General features: G+C 38.2%; 1 protein-coding gene across 5 annotated transcripts in view; it reads left to right on the plus strand.

Moving 5' to 3' along the window:
* Nucleotides 1-455: 455 nt before the first annotated feature.
* The window catches only part of LOC124859039 (receptor-type tyrosine-protein phosphatase epsilon-like), a 44,581-nt gene continuing 20,345 nt past the window's right edge, over nt 456-24,691 (plus strand). The window contains exons 1-2 of one of the 5 annotated variants that reach the window (XM_047351487.1): nt 456-895; nt 16,584-16,815. The gene's annotated coding sequence lies outside the window, so the exon portion shown is untranslated. The remainder of the gene's footprint in view (nt 896-16,583; nt 16,816-24,691) is intronic. The other 4 variants (XM_047351486.1, XM_047351484.1, XM_047351482.1 and 1 more) reach the window with 4 other exon arrangements.

Below are 24,691 nucleotides of genomic sequence, written 5' to 3' on the forward strand. Positions count from 1 at the left end.
ATTTCAGAAAACGCTGTCAGACACCATGCCATTTATGGACTCCTATTGCTTTATGCATGTTTTTCTTTAAATAACAATATCTAACAGCCTCCTCTTGCCTTTTTTGTCAACTTGCTCATAAAATATTGTAACAGTTCTGTATGTTTTTGAACGTAGCAGCAGGTGGCTCAGCTAGCAAGGCTGAACCCTTTGACCAGTTCTTGCTTCAAAAGGAAATGATATGGCTAATAAAAAAAACACACCATGATTGGACTACTACCACAACAGCTATTATTTATTATTATTATTACTATATTTGTTGATAACTGCTGTTGAAAAAATAACTGTTGTGGAAAAAGTGAAGCTGTAGTGTTTTTAAAAAGCTCTGGTTGCGCATGTCTGCAGCATCATATAATGACATGAATCGCACATTAATCCTCTGAGCATCAGTGCAGGAATGTTACAAGTTGAAACCTTTCTTTGTATTGAACAAACATCCTTCTAAAATACCAACTGTAAATAAAACTACAACAGATTCAGCCTTTTTACTGCATAAGCTTGCCCTTTATCGTCCAGTGATGCAGGAATGTGAAGGATGCTGAGCGTCCACCTGATACTTCTTTACGCCCGGGGGAGGGTCTCTTCAGTCTCCGCTCTACCACAACTCGGCCCAGCTCTGGCAGGCAGACACGCATGTTTTGAGGGATCTACCAGAAACATGATCACCATGGGAACCTAAGCGCATTCCTCGGCTTCGGTCAGACGACTCGACATCTTCATGTGTACAGCGTTATTCTCCAAAGATCAGACGAGAGGGGAGAGGAGTGGAGACGGGGCGCCGGAAACAACAACAGCAAGCAGAAGCCGACATCATCAGTCGCTGCAACGTGAACGCCGAGGTCATCGTAAAGCTACGGTAAGATGCGGACAAAACCAGCCGCTTTTCACTGTGTGGCTTATGCGTAAACACCGACCATTTTCTCTCGTTTTTATTTTTTTTATTTCCATAGTCTGCGACTATCTCCCTCTGATTGTTGAAATTACAAAAGGCTTTTGTAACGCATGCAGGTCACGGAGGATTGGACATTATTCCATGTATGCTGTCATTCATGTACTTCGTCAACAGGGCTGTTGTAAATATGGGTTAGTGGAGCAAATCCATCCGCCCAGTGACCACCAGGACACAATATGGGGGAGATACTGAATGAATTTAACGACCTGAATTTGTTCTTTGAATGTGATCATAGCCTAAAACAATAAAAGAGTAGTGCTATTGACAACGAACGAATGAAGAGTATAGTACAGTATAGGCCTGTGTGCATAGTGCTCTACAGTGGATGCAGTAGCTTGTAGACTGCTTCTAATAGCAGCAAAGAAAAGTGATGTGTCAGTTTGATGCAAGGCCATTTAGGCTACAGTTCTGTGAAACAGTATAGGTTCGCACAGATTACTTCTGCTTTTTCTGGTTTGTCATACTTAGATGTTTTGGCTCACCAACCAAATGTAAATATTAGACAAAGATTACTTGATTAATACTGTGAATACAAAAAGCAGATTTAAATGTTCTATTTGTTAAGGGCTTAAAAACATTTTCAAACCAACCTAGCCCTATGTGAAAAGGTAACAGCACCACCCCCTTACCATGTTAAACCATCAATTAATTTTCAAACAGATCAAACACAAGTGTTTGGACAACTGGTTTTACTTTTGGCAATCTGCAAAAATCAAGAAGTCCCCTAAGTAGAACCACTTGGACAACATGAAGTAGGCTTTTTAATGTCTAGAAGCAACATATCATGTCCCAATCTAAAGACGTTCAAGAACAGAGAAACAAATTTACTGATTTCTATCAGTCTAGAAATGGTGACAAAGCCATTTATAAGGCTTTGGTACCAGCAAACCACAGAGAGAGCCATTAGGTACCAAGGAGAAAACATGGAACAGGGTGGAACCTCACGCTTAAGCAATATTGGGTTATGCAGTGCAAAAAAGTAAAAATGAAAAGATAAAAAAATACATAGAACAATGAAGGTCTAGACTAAAATCTGCTTAAGATTCTGTAACATGACTTCAACAGGCCTTTTATGCTTGAAAACCATCCAGTATGACTAAATTAAAACAATTCTGAAAGATTGGGCCAAAATACCTTGCAGTAATGTGAAAGTCTTATAGAAAAAAATCAATAAACTTTAGATGACATTTGTCATTCACCAATGGTGTTATTAGGTGTTACTTTTTCACATATAGGGCCAGGTTGGTGTAGATAGATTTTTTTCCCTTAATAAATAATATAATCATTTAAAAGATGAATTTGTATTTAATCGGGTTATATTTGTCTGATGTTACTTTTTTAATTATCCAAAGAATTTAAATCTGACAACAAAGCAAGTCAAAATGAAATTTGTTAGAGAAAAACATGCTTTCATAGCAGTAAAGTTTTGTGTTGAAAGAGCACTTTTTAATGACACATAGTCTGGAATAATGCTAAAGTTGGTTGAACGTGTCAAGGTTCAACCAACATCCACATGAATAGCAGAGTTCAAGGTTTGCCAACAAAACATTGCCCAGAGCATCACACTGTCTGTCAGCGTGCCTTCTTCCAGTAGGACATCTTGGTGCCATATGTCCCCCAACTAGTGAAACACAGTCCTTCAGCTATCCAGAAAAAGAAAATGGAATTCTTCAGTCAAAGCCATTTTTTCCATCGCTCTGTGGTCCAGTTCTAATGCTAATACAGGCCTCTAACACTGCCATGCTCGTTGTTGTTTTGTGGTAGACAGAAGTTAGCATGGACACCCTGACTGGTCTATAGCTATGCAGCTTCACTTCAACAAACTGGAATGGATCTGTCATTCCCCACATTCATCAATGAGTCTTGACAGTCCATGACCCTGTTGCCTGTCCAATGTCCCTTCCTTGGACCACTTTTGATAGATACTGACCACTGCCGGCTGGGAATAACCCATAAAAGCTGCAGAGATGGCTATCATCAATTGATAGGTCTTCACACTTGTCCATTTTTGTTTCTGCTTCTAACAACTTTGAGTACAAAATGTCTATTTTCTGGCTAATAATACATTACACCCAATAGGTCCATGCTAAATAGATAATCAAAACTATTCTTTATCTGGCATTGGTAATAATGTTTAGCCTTATATGTGCCTTACATAGTCTGCAAAACATTATATCTGTTTTGTAATATATATACCTAATAGCAAAGTAATAACATTAACATTTTGCTCTTCGACCAAAGCCTGATTTGCAATAACCTAAATGTCTGCTTATTTCATGATTAAGTGGCCTACTAATAGCTGGTGCTAATTCTCAAATTACCTCAGAATATTGGGACAGCTATAGCCCACATTATACCCTTGAGGGAATTTGCATGCTATAGTTAGACACATTGTGCAAGATAATTTTCCCAGGGATGATATTTCAGCATGGTGAAATAACATAGTTTTGATCCTGGCAATCATACAGAATGTAAGCATGCTGAGAGATTTTCTTTGAAGTGGAGAAAAAAAATCTCAGTCGTGTTTGTAAAAAGTTTTGATTTATTTGTGAGTTTACATTATCATAAGAATTATTTAGAGGCAGTCCTTGATGTTCTTGTAGTTAATACCAGCAAAGATTTCTTCAGTGGTTTGCTAATCTGATCACATAGAGGTACATAAAAAGTTCTCTATAGGGTTCAGGTCAGGTCAGTTTGCTGGCCAATCAAGCACAGTATCACCATGCGGACCATGCTCAATAAACTAGCTTTTGGTACCTCTGGCAGTGTGGGCAGGTGCCAAGTCCTGCTGGAAAATGAATCTCGATAACGTTTGTCAGCAGAAGGAAGCATGAAGTACTCTAAAATGTCCTGGTAGATGGCTGCGTTCAGTGTTGACTTCAGAAAACACAGTGAACCAACACCAGCAGATGATATTACACCCCAAGTCATTACTCACTGTGCAAACGTCAAGCTGGACTTCCCCACTCTACTTCCAGATTCCAGGAACTCCATTTCTTCATTTTACTTTCGACCATTGAACTATAGTCCAGTTCTTTTTTCTCCATAGCCCAGGTAAGACACTTCTGACATTGTCTCTGGTTCACGAGTGGCTGGACACAAGGAATATGACATTTGTAGCCTATGTGTAGGCTGTGTCTGTACATAGTGGCTTTTTGCTTGACAATCATCTCAAGGCTGCAGTTATCACTGTTGATGCCACACCTTTTCCTCCCACACCTTTTTCTTCCACTCAATTTTGTATGTATATACTTGGATACAGCTCTCACAACAAGCTTTTTTAGCAATCACTCTGTTTGGCTTACATTCCTTGTAGAGAGTGTGAATGACTGTCTGCATTGATCAGAAATTTGTGCCCCATCTAAGATCACCATTTTTTGTAAAATTTTGACTTGATACAGGATTCCAATTTCTTTTTAAAAAGAACATAAAAATGTATGTCACTCATTTTCTCTATTTATATTAGGAGCACAGTTCCTGCCTGTGTGAGACAGCAGACATCGTAAAACAGGGTTTCACAAAATTTTTAAACAAATGATTACAGAGTGTCTACATTTGCTACTATTTCTGTCGAAAAAGTTAGATGATGAAAATGTGTGCGTTTGCACAAAAATGCATGTGTGCAATTAGAAATGTGAGTTTGTGGTGATCAAATGTATTTATTTTAGAAAACAACTGCAACTCTGCTCAGATGCACTAATATGTCTCATGCTTTTTCAGGCTCTAAATGCCTATTGTGGCATGTCAGGGTTTTGCAAGTATGCTTGTGGTGAAACTACTCTTGGTGAGAAGAGGAAGTATTTGTGTCGTCATTCTGTGATCAACAAAGCAGCTAATCACTTAAATGAAAAACCCTTGCAGTTTAACAGGCAACAACCATTGCAATGACTGTAACCACAGAAAACAAATTATTGTTTTTAATAGCACAACTTATTTCGGGAGTTGTTCAAAACGCTGCATGTAACATGACAATCACAGTAGATTTCTTTATGCTGGGGCTTGTTGTTGTATTCATTTTTGCACCTAATACCATTTGTAGTGAGTCCCATGGAAGAAGGTTACTCCTTTATCCTTGACTGAGCTGCAGCTGAACAAGTGAGGCTGTAATTGCAATGATTACCATCTCCTGTCCCCGATTTCACCTATTGTGTCCCAGAAGTGTCATTTTCAGAGTCCTCAAACTGGAGGCTGGAGATTACTTTTCTCACCTCCTGCCTCGTGTGGATAAAATTTAATTTTCTTCGCTATTTCCCACAACAGGATAGCTGCTTATTATGAAGTGTAGGCGTTAGAGGCTCTGGGCCTACCCACAGAGTCAGTACTGTGGACTGTTTTGTCGAGGTTTAGATTTTGCGTCGGTGGAAAGTTACATGATGTAAGAGACAATTGTTTCTCTGTGTGTTCAGTTAGCTTAACAGCAGGGAATATCACAGATGGACTTAAACTGGCCTACCATATTTTGAATTTGTGTTTTATTATTTTTAAAGGGCCATATTTCATAATTTATACCACTGTATAAACAAATTACAATTTAATTTTTTTTCTTGTGGTCAGGCTTGTAGCTCACAATTGCTGCATTAATTTAAAACAAGAAATATACAAAACGTAAACAAAAAGTCGAGCACAGCAAAGAATACAGCTGAAAGTTTCTGATAACGTTACATTTGTAATGACAATTTGGGCATCAATGCACAACACAATGTCCATTCAAGGCTAAAGTATGGATAGTAAAGTATCCAACTCAGATTTCACGTCATAAAAGAATGATTTACACGTTGATCTTCCGAGTAAGGATGAAAAAATCACATAAACTGTGGTCTGAGAGTAGTAACTTGGGGACTTAACAAAACAGCAACCTGTGGTACACATGTTCACTAGTCTAACTGCACTATAGTAATGTAGCTGCCAAACCATTATTCCACGGACATCTTTCACACTTCTCAAACTCTGTACTCTGTCTTATGTCAGTTTATGCACAACATGTTGTGCATAAATCAGATAAAATATTATTTTAATAAAATAATGTTTTAAATAATGATCTGCTGAATAAAACCAACCTTCTGGATGACCATTTCTCAACGGTGTCTCATTAGCTGCCTTTATTTATTAAAATAATATTTGAAGAAATAATATTAAGGAAATATTTTGGAAAAGAACCAAATATTTCTGGAGAAATGGGGCTTAATGGTGTTTACTTAGTTATCAAATTTTGTAAAATGATGTTAGGGACACATTATTTACTGGATTGAAAACTAAATCTTTTTGGGTGAATATTATTTAGCAGCAAGCACATGTCATTAGCTGTTAGCAGTTAAGCTAACAAAGAAGCTGCTAGCTTAGCACCAGAATCAAACACACACCTTTAAAAATACCGTTAATAAAAGGGTTAAAATACATAAGCGAGGACAGCGTGTTATGATCAATCTTCTGTTTAAAATCACCTTTTAGTAAAGTTTGTCTTAACTTTAAAAACACACAAAGAACACAACCTGAGCACGTCTGCTACAGATAATCTGCTAGCACCAAGATAGCTGAGTTCGACACAAACAAAACCACACTTCATAAAATGAAAAATGTTTAAATCATTTCAATCTAAATCACTTCTACATTATTCTGCTCTGCCCAAACCTAACCTCTGACCATGCTGAGGAGTTCTCCGGGTGACGACGACGTTTGAAGAAGGTATCCACATTAGAGGCTGAAATTTTTTCGGGAGTCCTCTGGGTCACGGGATTCCATGGGAATCCCGTGGGACGGGAGACAGCATCAGTAAAGATGACGTGATTGGGACGGTAAAGGATAAAACATGATCGGGAGCAGACGGGAGCGGGAGCTAACCAATAGGAGGGAAAATAAACTAGGATCAATTGTCTTTGGAAATGTAAAACTGAGACTTTGTTATAAACGTTAAGAAAAAAAAACTTGAATCGACGCCGCCATTGTGTAGTTTTTTTCCAAGAAGCCTATACTATAATGCGAGTCAAACGAACTACACGACCCACAAGCCAACAGTGCTTCTGATCAATGTTTTCCACCTGCATTCAGAATGGAGGGAGCAAACGCAGGTGGAGAACTGGACGTGGTAAAATTGGATTTGCAAAGTAAAGTCAGAAGTAAGGACTTATCTATTAAACTCATAGAGCTGACAGGAAAGTCGCAAATATTACTGAACTTCAGGAGAGTTGAATGTAGCGGATTTAACACGCAGTCTGCTGCTTGTAAAACGTGTTTAGTCGTAATCAAGTTCACCAGTAATTAAGGGACACTTGTAAGGCAGATTCTGGATTAAATCAGCCCTGCATCTCTTCATTCATCAAACCAAAAGTACCAACATGTGTCAAGTCTCATCTGACCAACAAAATTGCTGCATGTGCAGTAAAGATTTCAGAGGTAAGGTACGGAAGCCCGTGAGGGGACATGGGGAAATTTATTTCTTTTGCGTCCCCACGCAATACTTTTGCGTTCGGCATTTTGGAACAGCACAGATGACAAACTGCTCATAAAACAAACACTGATATGTGATTGATATGGTTTATTTGTCATATGCAGGTTAACACGCAGTAAACAATGCAATGAAATGCTTAGGATAAGAAGAACCGTTCAAATCACGATAAAAACAAAAACACTAATGGCGTACAAAAAAAAGTACACATCATGCAGCAGTAATAAGCAAACAAAGTGTCACAGATGTGGTTTCGTGCAGTATTATTGTTCAGTAGTTTGTTTGACAGCTTGTGGATAAAAAGTGTCTTTTAGTCTGATTTGAAGATAATTTTATTTAAGGCTGATTTCAAAATAAAACTCAATAAATCTCAAAACGAGTGTAGTGTTTGTTTCTTTTTTTGCAGTTATCTGGTTTGGAAACTATCCCACAAAGTATTGCGAAATAACGCAAAGACTATTGCGTGGGGACACAAAAAAGAAAATAATCCCCCCTTGTCCCCTCGCGGGCTCCGTATAGAAAGGCTTCATCAAGGGAAGATATTAAATAAATATGTTGTGAAATAGAAAAAAATTGAATGTACCATTAAATGTACAATTTATTTAATACATCATTAAATATTAACTGTACCACTAATTACGTCATGTCGTCTTTAAAATTATACTTAATTATTCAGTGGCACATTTAATTGCATAATAGTCCATTTCATGATATAATGGTACATTTATTGTTTCTAATGATGTATTAAATAAATAAATGGTACCTTTAATTTAATGGCACATTTAATGTTACATTTCTTTCATGTTACATTTACTTCACTTATGGGACATTCACAAAATTTATTTATTTAATGATGATTTTATTGTATTAATTTTGTCCAGTTTGACCCTCCATTCTTGATGCCTGTATAGGAGATCATGTCAGAATTTGAATCAGGTGTTCTGGAGCAGACACACACCTAAAACCTGCAGGGAAGGGGTCCCTGAGGACCAGGGCTGTGAACCATTGAGGTACAGTTTCTAAATTATGAAGGTAATGCCTTTTTGGTCTTTTGTTCAACAAGTACAGTTCTCTTACTAGGTGCATTTTTCTTTCGTTCCAGCAACTTGAAACATAAAAATGTCATTGTTCAAAGGAAACGATCACTTAATAAATAAGTAAAATACAACTAGGTACATTTTGTTTATTCAACTAAGATAGGCATGGTCTGTTTCCTTGTTTGATATTTTATTATTTCTTCATTATTATTCTTTTTACTTTAACTGGCCTTTACTACAGCTAAAAACAGGGACCTAACTGGTCCTTCAAAGAAAGAAATTGCCAAAAGACTAAATGAAGAAAACAAAAATGGGAGTGGCACAGGAGTGGGAGTCGTTCTGAATGGGAGCGGGATGGGAGTGGGAGTCAATTTACCAGGAGTGGGACGGGACAGGATTTTTTCCGTTATGCTGGCCTGGGATTGGGATGGGACAAGACATTTTTCTGTGGGAGCGGGATGGGACAGGAGAGAAAATCCACTCCCGTGTCACCCTCTAATCCACAGTGAACAATGGTTAGCTACAGCTAACCTCCTTAGCTGTGGGGAGTGGCGGCTGTTCTGTCAGCCGGTCTGTGAACAAACGATTATCTTCTAGCTAACCTCAGTAGCTGTGGATGAAAGACAGCCCGTTCTGTCCGCTAACCACACTGCACGTTACCGTTACCACGGTGATGGGGTCTTTGCTGTCTTCCTTCCAGACTGGGACACCGCTCTGCTCGGCTTCGTAGAGACAGCTTCTCAGTAGGGAACTTCTCTGGGACAGTTTGCTTTTGCAGGCTTTGCATATGATCGATGATCGTATGACATCCAGTTGAAGAGTTTATGTCTGTTTGCCAGCAAAGAGACATCAGCGCGCTTGTCTCCCCTGTCCGGTCCCTTTCAAAGGCCGTGTGGAAGAGATCGGCTTTTTGGAGAGGGGGTGCTCTTATTCAGACTTTGGCATCATGGGAAGTCTGCTGCTACCTGCCTTTTCTCAGTTGCTGGAAGTCAGTTAAATGCGATTTATTTTGAAAGTTCAGGAATGTCTGTACCAGAGTTTAATGTTGAAATCCATGGCAGGGTCCCAACAAGCTAATTTCATGCAAGTTAAAATACTCGGACGGCATCTGCAGTCAAAATGGTAGCACCCCTCATTTGGCTGAGACATACAGGTCCTTCTCAAAATATTAGCATATTGTGATAAAGTTCATTATTTTCCATAATGTAATGATGAAAATTTAACATTCATATATTTTAGATTCATTGCACACTAACTGAAATATTTCAGGTCTTTTATTGTCTTAATACGGATGATTTTGGCATACAGCTCATGAAAACCCAAAATTCCTATCTCACAAAATTAGCATATCATTAAAAGGGTCTCTCTCATTCGGAAATCAAGGTGCCAGAGTCTGGAGGAAGACTGGGGAGAAGGAAATGCCAAAATGCCAGAAGTCCAGTGTCAAGTACCCACAGTCAGTGATGGTCTGGGGTGCCGTGTCAGCTGCTGGTGTTGGTCCACTGTGTTTTATCAAGGGCAGGGTCAATGCAGCTAGCTATCAGGAGATTTTGGAGCACTTCATGCTTCCATCTGCTGAAAAGCTTTATGAAGATGAAGATTTCATTTTTCAGCACGACCTGGCACCTGCTCACAGTGCCAAAACCACTGGTAAATGGTTTACTGACCATGGTATCACTGTGCTCAATTGGCCTGCCAACTCTCCTGACCTGAACCCCATAGAGAATCTGTGGGATATTGTGAAGAGAACGTTGAGAGACTCAAGACCCAACATTCTGGATGAGCTAAAGGCCGCTATCGAAGCATCCTGGGCCTCCATAAGACCTCAGCAGTGCCACAGGCTGATTGCCTCCATGCCACGCCGCATTGAAGCAGTCATTTCTGCCAAAGGATTCCCGACCAAGTATTGAGTGCATAACTGTACATGATTATTTGAAGGTTGACGTTTTTTGTATTAAAAACACTTTTCTTTTATTGGTCGGATGAAATATGCTAATTTTGTGAGATAGGAATTTTGGGTTTTCATGAGCTGTATGCCAAAATCATCCGTATTAAGACAATAAAAGACCTGAAATATTTCAGTTAATGTGCAATGAATCTAAAATATATGAATGTTAAATTTTCATTATTACATTATGGAAAATAATGAACTTTATCACAATATGCTAATATTTTGAGAAGGACCTGTAGAGGGGAAGAAAGCATACTGCTACAGCTGATTACGTTAGTTCATCCATCTTTCCTGCACATATGACCTTTGGAGTAAAAGTGCTCACTGAATCCCTTCCCTGTAATGCCAGCAATGTGCCTCTATTTGACATATTACAATTGAAAAAGTGTTTTTTGTCAAGGAAACAATTGATTAGGAACAATTGGTTATATTGCTGCTAGAGATTTCCAAATGGTGTGATTCCACACAACAGACCATATGTATTATTTCAATGCTTTCAAGATTTTTAGGTTTCCTGGCTCTAAACAAATTATGAAATATGCCCTTTAACCTAACTCCACACTGATCTCTGAGCATTAGATATAAATGTCACTGCATGAATGCTCTTTTCAGGATATGACCTCAGTATTCATATTTTAGGCTGTCAGTATTACAGCAACACTTATCTGATTTGTGCATGGATTGCTAATAATTTGGCCTTTCATCTCATATTTAGAATAATCATGAAAAACATAACAGACTGAGTATTTACATCATAGCTATGGTGAGCTATTGTACTCATTGCTGTCTCTGCATGGAGGGCTGGATGATGACTGCATTCATATAAACCTTTAATTACCTCCATGTTTTCCTTTTTAGTCAGTGGGCAGGGCAGAGAAGGTGGTTGGGACTGTCATATATAACAATATAATACTGTGAGCATAGCTGCCTTTAGCTGCCATATTTTTACTGGATTTGCTGAATTAAAGACAGAGAAAAGATTGTTCTGGGAATGGTTTTAAAAAAGTCTCAAAAATGACTTAAGGCAAGTAAAATACAGATGAATAACTATTAATCATTTCTTTTAAACCTACCACCGGTTGGGTCAGGCTTTTTACTGGAACATTCATGAGAATACATTACATCGCTAAAAACCTTTCTGGAGGATTTTATTGCGTCAGTATAATATACTTTATTACCAGTTGTAATCAATATTCTTATCCTTTTACAAAGTAAAACTTCCTAAACCCCTCTGAGTAAAAGCCTTGCCCTTTAAAACAAGAGCCAGAGTCCACAAAATAGCCTGGAGTTACACCCAGAGGCCAGATTGTGCTCAGATATAGAAAACAGCTCTAACATTAGCATTCTGCCCTATGATTCATATTTGATTGACAGATTTAAATACAGGATTGAACTTTTTACTCTGCTTGAAAGAACAGCGGCGCTAGGTGGCTTTTTCACATTATGTTTTTAACTAAACAGTCCTGTCTCATTGCAATGGCCTAATTTACCCTCTAGCCTTTTCATATCCCATTGTGTACATTTTAAGAAGCTGAAAAATTTACTTTCGGATGTTATTGTTTGTACAGGGAATGTCGCATGTTGTGAGAATAGTATGCTTTTTTTTAAAGTCTGTAACAAAAATAAACATGATACCATGATTAGATAGATAGATAGATAGATAGATAGATAGATAGATAGATAGATAGATAGATAGATAGATAGATAGATAGATAGATAGATAGATAGATAGATAGATAGATAGATAGATAGATAGATAGATAGATAGATAGATAGATAGATAGATAGATAGATAGATAGATAGATAGATAGATAGATAGATAGATAGATAGATAGATAGATAGATAGATAGATAGATAGATAGATAGATAGATAGATAGATGTGAAAAAAATAATTTGTTGCTGTAATGTAATCAAAAAATCCAAGAAGAAAATCTAAAAAAAAATATATATATTATTATTTTTACATATTATTTTTATTGTATTTATTTATCATTTTATTTTAGTTCATGTATCCAGTGGGGCAATTAATCATGTTAAGACATACTTTGCGGAGGTATGTTGGAGCACAGAAGGAGGGTTCTTTAAGTATCAAATAATGATTGTGTTAGAATAATTCCTAAGGAATTGCTATGGTTGCAGATAGTTATAACTCCAGTGTTTTTGCTAAATAAATTGCTTCTTAACATGGAATTTTTCAGTGAGAAAGTATGCAGCTGCAAAAGGAATTACTTTATTTTAAGGCTTATTATAGTGCCAATAAATGTGACCGGCACTGTATAACTGCTTTGATTATGTCTTTGACAAGCCTAAGGTTGTGATGAAAACATTAGCAAAGGACACAAACTTCTACTATGCCAGATAACCCATTCAAGAACAGCATAGCTACATGCTGTTCTTGAATGGGTTCCTACAAAATTACATAAAATGTTTGTGAAATGCATGCCCAGCTGCTAGCTTCACATGAGTGTGCAGCATCACTCCAATTCACCACTTTTGACTTTTACTTGACCAATGAGAGCAGGAGGGTAGCTAAAACTGAAGAATTTAAAAAAAGAAATGAACGTAATATTTGAGTTCCAATAAATGTGCGGAAAGATCTAGATTTTTTGAATTGTTTTTATGGTAATTATCACCAATTAAATAGACATCTGGATTATTTGGTGTAGAGACCAAAACCTGTAAAATGCTAAACAAAAACTAGAATCAGATTATTGCCAGTTCAATTATAAATAGATGGTACCCAACAAAGTTTTTTCAGGCAATATAACAAAAAAGTTATTTTTTTACCAAAGGATTACTTCTTATCCAAACTCCATGTTTGCTAAACAGGAGTGTCTTATTTTATTCTTGTTTTTTTACAAGCTCTGTCCTTGAAAAGAGTGTTTAAGTTTCATGTTCATGCTATAAATAAATCATTATTAAGTTTCGTTCCCTCCTGTAAATTACAATATAGATTTTCTGAGTTATATTTCATTTAAATTAACTACTATTTAACTTATTCTACATATTTGATCTGCTTTTAAAATAACAAATCCATTGAGACTTTGCAAATCCCTATAAGAACATCATTATTCATTTTTTTTAATATAGTATCAATCATAATAGTGACTGGTAATAAAAGCTAAAGGCATTTACGCCTATATTTTGACAAAAAGAGAGAAAATCTTGATGGACATTAATTTAAAACAGAAGATATTGCCTCATACTAAAGTACATTTAATTCTGCACATTATTACTAGTATTTAAAAATATATAAATATCAAGCCCCATAGTGATATAAATATCTCTATCGTCTCAAGGGCCAGTTAACCTCTGGGATGATCTCTACATGATCTGCCAGATTAGTTGCCCAACAGAAAGAAAAAAACTCAAGTGCCTTTTCTGACAAATGAAAGAAAGCTAATAAGCCTAAAGGTTTCCCAAAGTGTTAATAAGTGCAGTACTAAACCTCGAGAACAGATTTTTACTGCCTCATTGAGAAAAGATCTCTTGAGTAGTATCAAGTTTGACTGGATGCTTTTAATGGAAACTTTACTGCACACATCTCACTGCCAGCAGCACTTTTTAAAGCATTTGGAAAAGCTGATCCCAGACTGGGAAAAGAGGTGCTTTTCACACCTTGTTCAGTTACTTCTTTTTCTTCCCCACAGCTCAGGTCAGTGGAGTCATCCAGCTGAGTCTACTGACTAATTTACCTCTTTTTTATTTTTGGCTCAGCTGTGTTCCAGCAGCTACAAAATCCCTTTGTGTCTCATAATGGTGAATAGTGCATAGTGAGTGCCAAAAAGGGGCTAAGTCTGCTTTGTCACAGGCTAGCAAGTCAAAATCTTCATTATTTTTTGTCCAAACAGAAGTATTAATTATTAAATACTTGTTTAACAATTGTGCCTTGCAAAAGTATTCACTCTGTTCAAATGTTGCACATTTCATCCTGTTACAGCCACAAACCTCAATGAACGTCATCAGATCAACATAAAATAACACATAGTTGTGAAATGGAAGAAAAATTATGGTTTTTTTTTCTATTGTTTTATGAATAAAACCTAAAAAGTGACATGCATTTGTATCAAGCCCCCTGTATTCTAAAATGCTACACCCTAAAATTGACTCAATTGTCGCTGTTTCAGTTGTAACACTGTTTATGGTTGGGTTTTTGCTGTTTTGACAAATTTGTGGATAGAAAAGTGTAATATAACTAAACAATGTTACTAAATTAACTTTTTTGTTTTGTGGTTATATATTTAAGAAGAAGTTATTAAAAGTATTAGTTTTCTTTGTAAAAGTTGATTGGGAACATACACAATACAGATCACTTCACATCCACACCCACTCAGCCAACTGACTGAATTTAATGCACATTCTGATTCAGTGCAGAAAATACATCCCCTATAGTGATTTCACCTCACCTTTTTGCATTTACAGGTCCTTCTCAAAATATTAGCATATTGTGATAAAGTTCATTATTTTTCATTATGTCATGATGAAAATTTAACATTCATATATTTTAGATTCATTGCACACTAACTGAAATATTTCAGGTCTTTTATTGTCTTAATACAGATGATTTTGGCATACAGCTCATGAAAACCCAAAATTCCTATCTCACAAAATTAGCATATCATTAAAAGGGTCTCTAAACGAGCTATGAACCTAATCATCTGAATCAAAAAGTTAACTCTAAACACCTGCAAAAGATTCCTGAGGCCTTTAAAACTCCCAGCCTGGTTCATCACTCAAAACCCCAATCATGGGTAAGACTGCCGACCTGACTGCTGTCCAGAAGGCCACTATTGACACCCTCAAGCAAGAGGGTAAGACACAGAAAGACATTTCTGAACGAATAGGCTGTTCCCAGAGTGCTGTATCAAGGCACCTCAGTGGGAAGTCTGTGGGAAGGAAAAAGTGTGGCAGAAAACGCTGCACAACGAGAAGAGGTGACCGGACCCTGAGGAAGATTGTGGAGAAGGACTGATTCCAGACCTTGGGGGACCTGCGGAAGCAGTGGACTGATTCTCGAGTAGAAACATCCAGAGCCACCGTGCACAGGCGTGTGCAGGAAATGGGTTACAGGTGCCGCATTCCCCAGGTCAAGCCACTTTTGAACCAGAAACAGCGGCAGAAGCGCCTGACCTGGGCTACAGAGAAGCAGCACTGGACTATTGCTCAGTGGTCCAAACTACTTTTTTCGGATGAAAGCAAATTCTGCATGTCATTCGGAAATCAAGGTGTCAGAGTCTGGAGGAAGACTGGCAAAAAGGAAATGCCAAAATGCCAGAAGTCCAGTGTCAAGTACCCACAGTCAGTGATGGTCTGGGGTGCCGTGTCAGCTGCTGGTGTTGGTCCACTGTGTTTTATCAAGGGCAGGGTCAAAACAGCTAGCTATCAGGAGATTTTGGAGCACTTCATGCTTCCATCTGCTGAAAAGCTTTATGGAGATGAAGATTTCATTTTTCAGCACGACCTGGCACCTGCTCACAGTGCCAAAACCACTGGTAAATGGTTTACTGACCATGGTATCACTGTGCTCAATTGGCCTGCCAACTCTCCTGACCTGAACCCCATAGAGAATCTGTGGGATATTGTGAAGAGAACGTTGAGAGACTCAAGACCCAACACTCTGGATGAGCTAAAGGCCGCTATCGAAGCATCCTGGGCCTCCATAAGACCTCGCAATGCCACAGGCTGATTGCCTCCATGCCATGCCACATTGAAGCAGTCATTTCTGCCAAAGGATTCCCGACCACGTATTGAGTGCATAACTGTACATAATTATTTGAAGGTTGACGTTTTTTGTATTAAAAACACTTTTCTGTTATTGGTCGGATGAAATATGCTAATTTTGTGAGATAGGAATTTTGGGTTTTCATGAGCTGTATGCCAAAATCATCCGTATGAAGACAATAAAAGACCTGAAATATTTCAGTTAGTGTGCAATGAATCTAAAATATATGAATGTTAAATTTTCATCATGACATTATGGAAAATAATGAACTTTATCACAATATGCTAATATTTTGAGAAGGACCTGTACTTGCATGTGTTAAGCTTTGTTTTGTGTTAACTTACAATACTGAGCGACAGAAGATGTGCAGCATCATTTCCCAAATAGTTTTTGTGCTTTATTTATACATTACTTGCTTTTTTTTTTTTTTCCCCCAGATTTCTATGATGTCCTCTGTCTTTATGCCAATCGATCTGAAGCTCCAAGAACTCTGAAAAACAGTGAGGCGCTGCCATTATCCTGACTCATCTCTTCGTTCATTTTTGATACCGGTAACTTCCAGGATGTGATGAAGATTGAGGGTAGGAAACCCTAGTAAATCAGGAAGACAGCAGCTAGGATACCATGGATGCTATGGAGTGACAGGTCACATTGGCTTTGATTGAAACTGTAAGTGTCATCCCACTGTTTACATATCTAGTTTTCTAAAAACCAACTTTTTTCCACATAAACTGAACAAACGATAAATTAGGACACGCATCTTTCTTTGTATCCCACCTGATGCTTTTGTTTCTCAGTTTCCTGAAAACAACAGAAAAACATATTTTTTAAAAATCTTTCTGTGTTCCAAACATGCCATCTATTCAAAGAATATGTCTGTGAAGCCAGATTGATCCGTGGAAAAATCTGTCTGCTTGATTTATTTTGTTATTGTTTGGGAACCCTTCTAGTCAGGAAGTGTTGATGATCCTATTTTTACAGCATCCTTTATGGATCACTGAAATATAGAAACTTGTACTGGTGCTTTTCTTCAGCATCACTTGTCTAGTTACAGACCAGGAATCACAGCTTAAGAAGCATCAGTACATGACCCCTATATGGTGTATTGATGGAACCAGCTGAATGTTTTATAAGTGCATGCATTTTTTAAGATCTGTGCAGACTTCACTTGGAGAAGGAACAAATCAGTGACAATACTGCACGCTTACTGTCCATGTGTTAACAAATCCGTTAATCTCTATGTATTGGTCAGTGATTTGGATCTATATATGATTTTGTTTTGTAATTATGTGATGATGTTGCTCATCGTTGTGTAGACTTATGAAGATTTTCAAATTAAATAAAGCAATGCCTAACTGTCAGGGCAAGAATATATATTTTTTTGTAATTTGCAATTCTTCTGACTCTTTTTGCCATTTAGCTCCCATTGGTACCACACTCAACGTCCTTAAAGAAGCTACTGCATTTTTCCTGCATCTCCATATTTCTTTGTGAATAATTTGGAAAAAGGGGATGCGAGAATGCCACATTCAGATATTACACAATAAAAAAGATTACCCACAATTACTTAAATTGCCGTGTTTAAAGTTTTGAGATATTTAACCTTAAATAAATATGTTAAACACTGAATATACTTTACAAATCCCACGTTTTTCAGTGTCCTGTTGCATGAGACTTGTTCTCTGACAGTATGACAATTCAGCTATAGAAAAATTGGAGATGTGTCTTGAAGAAAGGAAACAGTGTTATTGAGGAGACTTAAAGCATTGCATTCATGTTGTGCAAAACGGATTAATGAGACAGTTTTAAAATCGCTCCGAAGCCTAAAGGCAGTGATTGCATGTCACAGCCAATCAGCAGAAATACATAATTTTGCAAAGAATTTTTATTTAAAATGGGTGATGTCATTAATTTTTTATACATAGCATTTCTCTGAGATCAGCTTCTCATTGATGCTTTATTTATATGTAATAATAATAAATAAATTGTGTTGTTTTAAGCAACTGGTATTAATATTAATCAAGAGATTTTCTGGTTATTAAAAATGTTGAGATATTATTGTTTGAATGCACATAAGAAAGTTCTGTCAGTGGTTTTTATTATTATGTGTTGAGCATATTTCCATTAGATTTATGGTAAAAGGTCCTCAGGTCTTCAGAGGTAAAAACTTACCTTTGCTATTAGTGTTTCCATGATGTCAACTCGTCTTTGTTTTGTATTTTTCACCCTTCCTGTTGTGGCATTTCAGGCATACCATGTAGAGAAGGTTGCCTACATTTACCTTCTTCAGATTTGCACTACAAAAAAGATATCTCAAGACTGAATCCTAATTGTGCGATTGATTTATTAACTTGCATCCAGCATTAATGTAGGTAGGCCACATTGATGTAATTGTAACCTGTGTTTGTATGACCTTCAATCATTTGAACTATTTGTGCGTTGGTGCATGGGTGTGTTTGTGTGCATGTGTGGGTGGTGGGTGCATGTATGTGTAGAAATAAATGTGGGTGTATGTGAATGGGTTTCACCTGGAGGTGCACAGTTGTTAGCGTAGCATGAACGGTAGAAATCCTGCAACACACATCACCCAAGATGTCAGTTCATGTCTAGCTTGTCGCAGATGTTGAGATAATAAACATGTGGAAGCAAATCCAGGCTGGGTGCAGTGAATGTTTGGATATGAAAGGTTTACAGTATAAATCATTAAATATGCTACATCACCTACTATCCCTGTGGGTGCAGCATGATATATAGTCATGGAATTTGCTCTGAAAACTGTCATGAGTTAAAAATAACTTCATGACAGTTTTCAGAGAAAATTGCACCATTGTTAAATAATCAATAACCCTAGAGGTTGACCAAAAAGTTATGCATTGTCAATCTTGGCATTACATCATAGCTGGATGGCACTATAGCTTTAATGCAGATTAAAAGAATGCAACTTTTTTTTGTTATTTGTCCATTTTGGAGAAACCCACGCTGCTGGAGCCAGATTATAGTGCCTGGAATGTGCATGTCAAGGCATTCATCCTTACCTGCCACCCATCTCACAAAAATAACCCACAACATCCTTCCCTACAGGTACTGTGCCCATTTAGAGGGGGCTTGTTGTGGCTTTGCGGGGCTGATTGCCTGCTCCGGTTTCCCGATTACTCAATTTCTGCAGTTTCACTGCATCGAGATCTTTTTAATAGTTGTTGGTCTGCTGGGTTAAGGGATGCTTTTTTTGTGACCCAGTCGTAGATAAGCCTACAACAGATTCTAAAGTTGAAGAAAAAGACAACATGGTTACTCATTTCTTTTCACAAATAAAAAAATATAAATGGAAAGTTTTGTGTTTATTTGTATTTAGTCCCCTGATTTCAGTATTTTATATATAACCTCACTGCAGTATCCATCTAGCCCATCTTTGCTCATTCTTCTTAGCAAAATACAAGGTTAGTCAGAACGGATGGATAACGTCTTTGAGCAGCTAATTCCACGTCTTGCCACAGATTTTTTATTTAGTTGAATTCTTGACTTTGAGTGAACAATTTCTTACACATTAATATGCTTTGCTCAGGAAAAGCCTCCCCACAGCATGATGCTCCCACCACCATGGTTCACCATGGAGATGATGTTTTCAGAGTTATGTGCATTGTTAGTTTTCCTTTACAGATACACTGTAGCTGTAGGTTAAAAGTTCAGTTTTGACCAAATATACAGTACAGACCTTCTCATTCAAAGAGTTTTCTTTATTTATTTTCATGACTATGAATATTGTAGCTTCACACTGAAGGCATCAAAACTATGAATTAACACATGTGGAATTATATACTGAACAAAAAATTGTGAAACAACTGAAAATATGTCTTATATTCTAGGTTCTTCAAAGTAGCCACCTTTTGCTTTGATTACTGCTCCGCACACTCTTGGAATTCTGTTGATGAGCTTCAAGAGGTAGTAACCTGAAATGGTTTTCCAACAGTCTTGAAGGAGTTCCCAGAGATGCTTAGCACTTGTTGGCCCTTTTGCCTTCACTCTGCGGTCCAGCTCACCCAAACCATCTCGATTGGGTTCAGGTCCGGTGACTGTGGAGGCCAAGTCATCCATCACTCTCTTTCTTGGTCAAATAGCCCTTACACAGCCTGGAGGTGTGTTTGGGGTCATTGTCCTGTTGAAAAATAAATGATGGTCCAACTAAACGCAAACCGGATGGAATAGCATGCTGCTGCAAGATGCTGTGGTAGCCATGCTGGTTCAGTATGCCTTCAATTTTGAATAAATCCCCAACAGTGTCACCAGCAAAGCACCCCCACACCATCACACCTACTCCTCCATGCTTCACGGTGGGAACCAGGCATGTAGAGTCCATCCGTTCGCCTCTTCTGCGCCGCACAAAGACACGGTGGTTGGAACCAAAGATCTCAAACTTGGACTCATCAGACCAAAGCACAGATTTCCACTGGTCTAATGTCCATTCCTTGTGTTCTTTAGCCCACATAAGTCTCTTCTGCTTGTTGCCTGTCCTCAGCAGTGGTTTCCTAGCAGCTATTTTACCATGAAGGCCTGATTCACACAGTCTCCTCTTAACAGTTGTTCTAGAGATGTGTCTGCTGCTAGAACTCTGTGTGGCATGGACCTGTTCTCTAATCTGAGCTGCTGTTAACCTGCGATTTCTGAGGCTGGTGACTCGGATGAAATTATCGTCCGCAGCAGAGGTGACTCTTGGTCTTCCTTTCCTGGGGGGGTCCTCATGTGAGTCAGTTTCTTTGTAGTGCTTGATGGTTTTTGCGACTGCACTCGGAGATACTTTCAAAGTTTTCCCAATTGTTCGGACTGACTGACCTTCATTTCTTCAAGTAATGATGGCCACTCGTTTGTCTTTACTTAACTGGTTTTTTCTTGCCATAATACAAATTCTAACAGTCTATTCAGTAGGACTATCAGCTGTGTACTGTATCTACCTCCTGCACAACACAACTGATGGTCCCAACCCCATTTATAAGGCTTGAAATCCCACTTATTAAACCTGACAGGGCACACCTGTGAAGTGAAAACCATTTCAGGTGACTACCTCTTGAAGCTCATCAACAGAATCAGAATCAGAATCAGAATCAGAAAAGCTTTATTGCCAAGTACGTTTTTGGACATACAAGGAATTTGTTTTGGCGTAGTCGGTGCAATACAGTACAAATTAAACAAGATTGTGCATAGCAGTAATCAAAGCAAAAGGTGGCTACTTTGAAGAGCCTAGAATATAAGACATATTTTCAGTTGTTTCACACTTTTTTGTTCAGTATATAATTCCACATGTGTTAATTCATAGTTTTGATGCCTTCAGTGTGAAGCTACAATATTCATAGTCATGAAAATAAAGAAAACTCTTTGAATGAGGAGGTGTGTCCAAACCTTTGGTCTGTACTGTATATCCGTTTACTAATCTATAGTTGCTATGATACTGTCACTCAGGTTTTCTTGCCACCAAAACAGAACCTTCTGTTACCTTCTTCTTTTTTTCTCTCGCATTTATGTTTCCTAAGAAGTTGAAAAAAAAAGGTCTGTTGCTTCCTCTCTCTGCATACAGATAAGCTAGGTTATGATTTTTTGCTGTTCTATACAGGTCCTTCTCAAAATATTTGCATATTGTGATGAAGTTCATTATTTTCCATAATGTCATGATGAAAATTTAACATTCGTATATTTTAGATTCATTGCACACTAACTGAAATATTTCAGGTCTTTTATTGTCTTAATACGGATGATTGTGGCATACAGCTCATGAAAACCCAAAATTCCTATCTCACAAAATTAGCATATTTCATCCGACCAATAAAAGAAAAGTGTTTTTAATACAAATAAACGTCAACCTTCGAATAATCATGTACAGTTATGCACTCAATACTTGGTCGGGAATCCTTTGGCAGAAATGACTGCTTCAATGCGGCGTGGCATAGAGGCAATCAGCCTGTGGCACTGCTGAGGTCTTATGGAGACCCAGGATGCTTTGATAGCGGCCTTTAGCTCATCCAGAGTGTTGGGTCTTGAGTCTCTCAATGTTCTCTTCACAATATCCCACAGATTCTCTATGGGGTTCAGGTCAGGAGAGTTGGCAGGCCAATTGAGCACAGTGATACCATGGTCAGTAAACCATTTACCAGTGGTTTTGGCACTGTGAGCAGGTGCCAGGTCGTGCTGAAAAATGAAATCTTCATCTCCATAAAGCTTTTCAGCAGATGGAAGCATGAAGTGCTCCAAAATCTCCTGATAGCTAGCTGCATTGACCCTGCCCTTGATAAAACACAGTGGACCAACACCAGCAGCTGACACGGCACCCCAGACCATCACTGACTGTGGGTACTTGACACTGGACTTCTGGCATTTTGGCATTTTCTTCTCCCCAGTCTTCCTCCAGACTCTGACACCTTGATCTCCGAATGACATGCAGAATTTGCTTTCATCCGAAAAAAGTACTTTGGACCACTGAGCAACAGTCCAGTGCTGCTTCTCTGTAGTCCAGGTCAGGTGCTTCTGCCGCTGTTTCTGGTTCAAAAGTGGCTTGACCTGGGGAATGCGGCACCTGTAGCCCATTTCCTGCACACGCCTGTGCACGGTGGCTCTGGATGTTTCTACTCCAGACTCAGTCCACTGATTCCGCAGTTCTCCCAAGGTCTGGAATCGGCCCTTTTCCACAATCTTCCTCAGGGTCTGGTCACCTCTTCTCGTTGTGTAGCGTTTTCTGCCACACTTTTTCCTTCCCACAGACTTCCCACTGAGGTGCCTTGATACAGCACTCTGGGAACAGCCTATTCGTTCAGAAATGTCTTTCTGTGTCTTACCCTCTTGCTTGAGGGTGTCAATAGTGGCCTTCTGGACAGCAGTCAGGTCGGCAGTCTTACCCATGATCGGGGTTTTGAGTGATGAACCAGGCTGGGAGTTTTAAAGGCCTCAGGAATCTTTTGCAGGTGTTTAGAGTTAACTCGTTGATTCAGATGATTAGGTTCATAGCTCGTTTAGAGACCCTTTTAATGATATGCTAATTTTGTGAGATAGGAATTTTGGGTTTTCATGAGCTGTATGCCAAAATCATCCGTATTAAGACAATAAAAGACCTGAAATATTTCAGTTAGTGTGCAATGAATCTAAAATATATGAATGCTAAATTTTTATCATGACATTATGGAAAATAATGAACTTTATCACAATATGCTAATATTTTGAGAAGGACCTGTAGTAGGTTCACATTTCAGAACTGAAACGGCACTTAGAACCTAATTCCTCTTTTTCTCCTGAACTACCCAGAAAAAAAGTCGAGTGTCTTTATGCGTTATCAAATTTTCATTTAACTACATCATAGCAGGTAACTGTGCTTGGTCTATTCTTAGTATCCATTTACTTACTCATTTCCTCACTAAATATTACATGTAATGTAGCTGCCAAGAAATGACAGATGTACACTGGCCTGTGCAGTGACATGCATGCGTAGCGTGCCTTGCTGACTTGAGCTATACAGTAGTATGGGGCTAAATTAGTAGATATGACTTGCAGACTGATGGAGGAGACAGTAGGAAGCAGGTGCTGGCACAGCATAATTGTCAACAGTGGGGAGAGATTTGGGTCATCTAACAGTATGCAACACATAGCCTTTGACCTTGTGACAAATTATATGCAGAAGCATTTGTACGTTTGATGTTTACGAATGCTAGTTTGAGTGTCAGCAGCCTTCGTGTTAAGCAGTTTATGATGGCAGCCCGAAGATGACTTATTTTACAACCCCTAATTTATAATCTACTAACACTTTAGAAATTCTGACATAGAGTTTGTTTTGAGAACAATTTTAGAGCATTATTATGTAGCTCTATTTTTTACAAAAGCTTCAGGGCAATATATGGAACCACCCCTTGGGGGTTGTATGTAAGAAATTCTCTGAAACATCACAAATGAGGCCCCCAGATGACCCATTTCCCCAAGCAATAAATTGACTCAATGAATTATTCCATATAGTCTTTTGGCCTCCATAACGAGAGGGGGACTTGGAACAGAGGATAAATTAGGACACTCAGTTCTTGCATTACCCTTTTACTAAACCAAATAGATTTAGGCAGATGTGCCACATTTGCCCAGTTTACGGTTTGATTTCTTACCTTACCTCTTGGAGGATGAAGAGAAAAGAAAAGGGAAATGAATATGATTTAAAAAAAATGGTGCTACACATTTGAGATAAAAAAGACCCAAGGATAATATTTTAAGTACATTTCATTTATATAGCACCATTCACAGATGGTGACCTGGAGAGCTTGACCATGCAGGACCATACTGGACCTTGAGAGGATTTATAAAGTAAAAGGTAACTAGTGCAAAAACAATAAAACAGGAGCAATGTGAGCTCCTGTGTTTGTTCCAGTTAAGTGTTTTGGGACCAACTCAGGGCAATCAATGGCTTTTTTGCTGATACATGTGAAAAGCGTGTTACAAAAGTCTAGACAGGGGAAATAAAAGAATAACCACTTAAAGTTCATGTTTTTATACCAAGTGGGTGAATAAATAGCAAAAACGGGAAGTGGGC

This window comes from Girardinichthys multiradiatus, chromosome 22 (genome assembly GCF_021462225.1).
Source record: "Girardinichthys multiradiatus isolate DD_20200921_A chromosome 22, DD_fGirMul_XY1, whole genome shotgun sequence".
NCBI lineage: Eukaryota > Metazoa > Chordata > Actinopteri > Cyprinodontiformes > Goodeidae > Girardinichthys > Girardinichthys multiradiatus.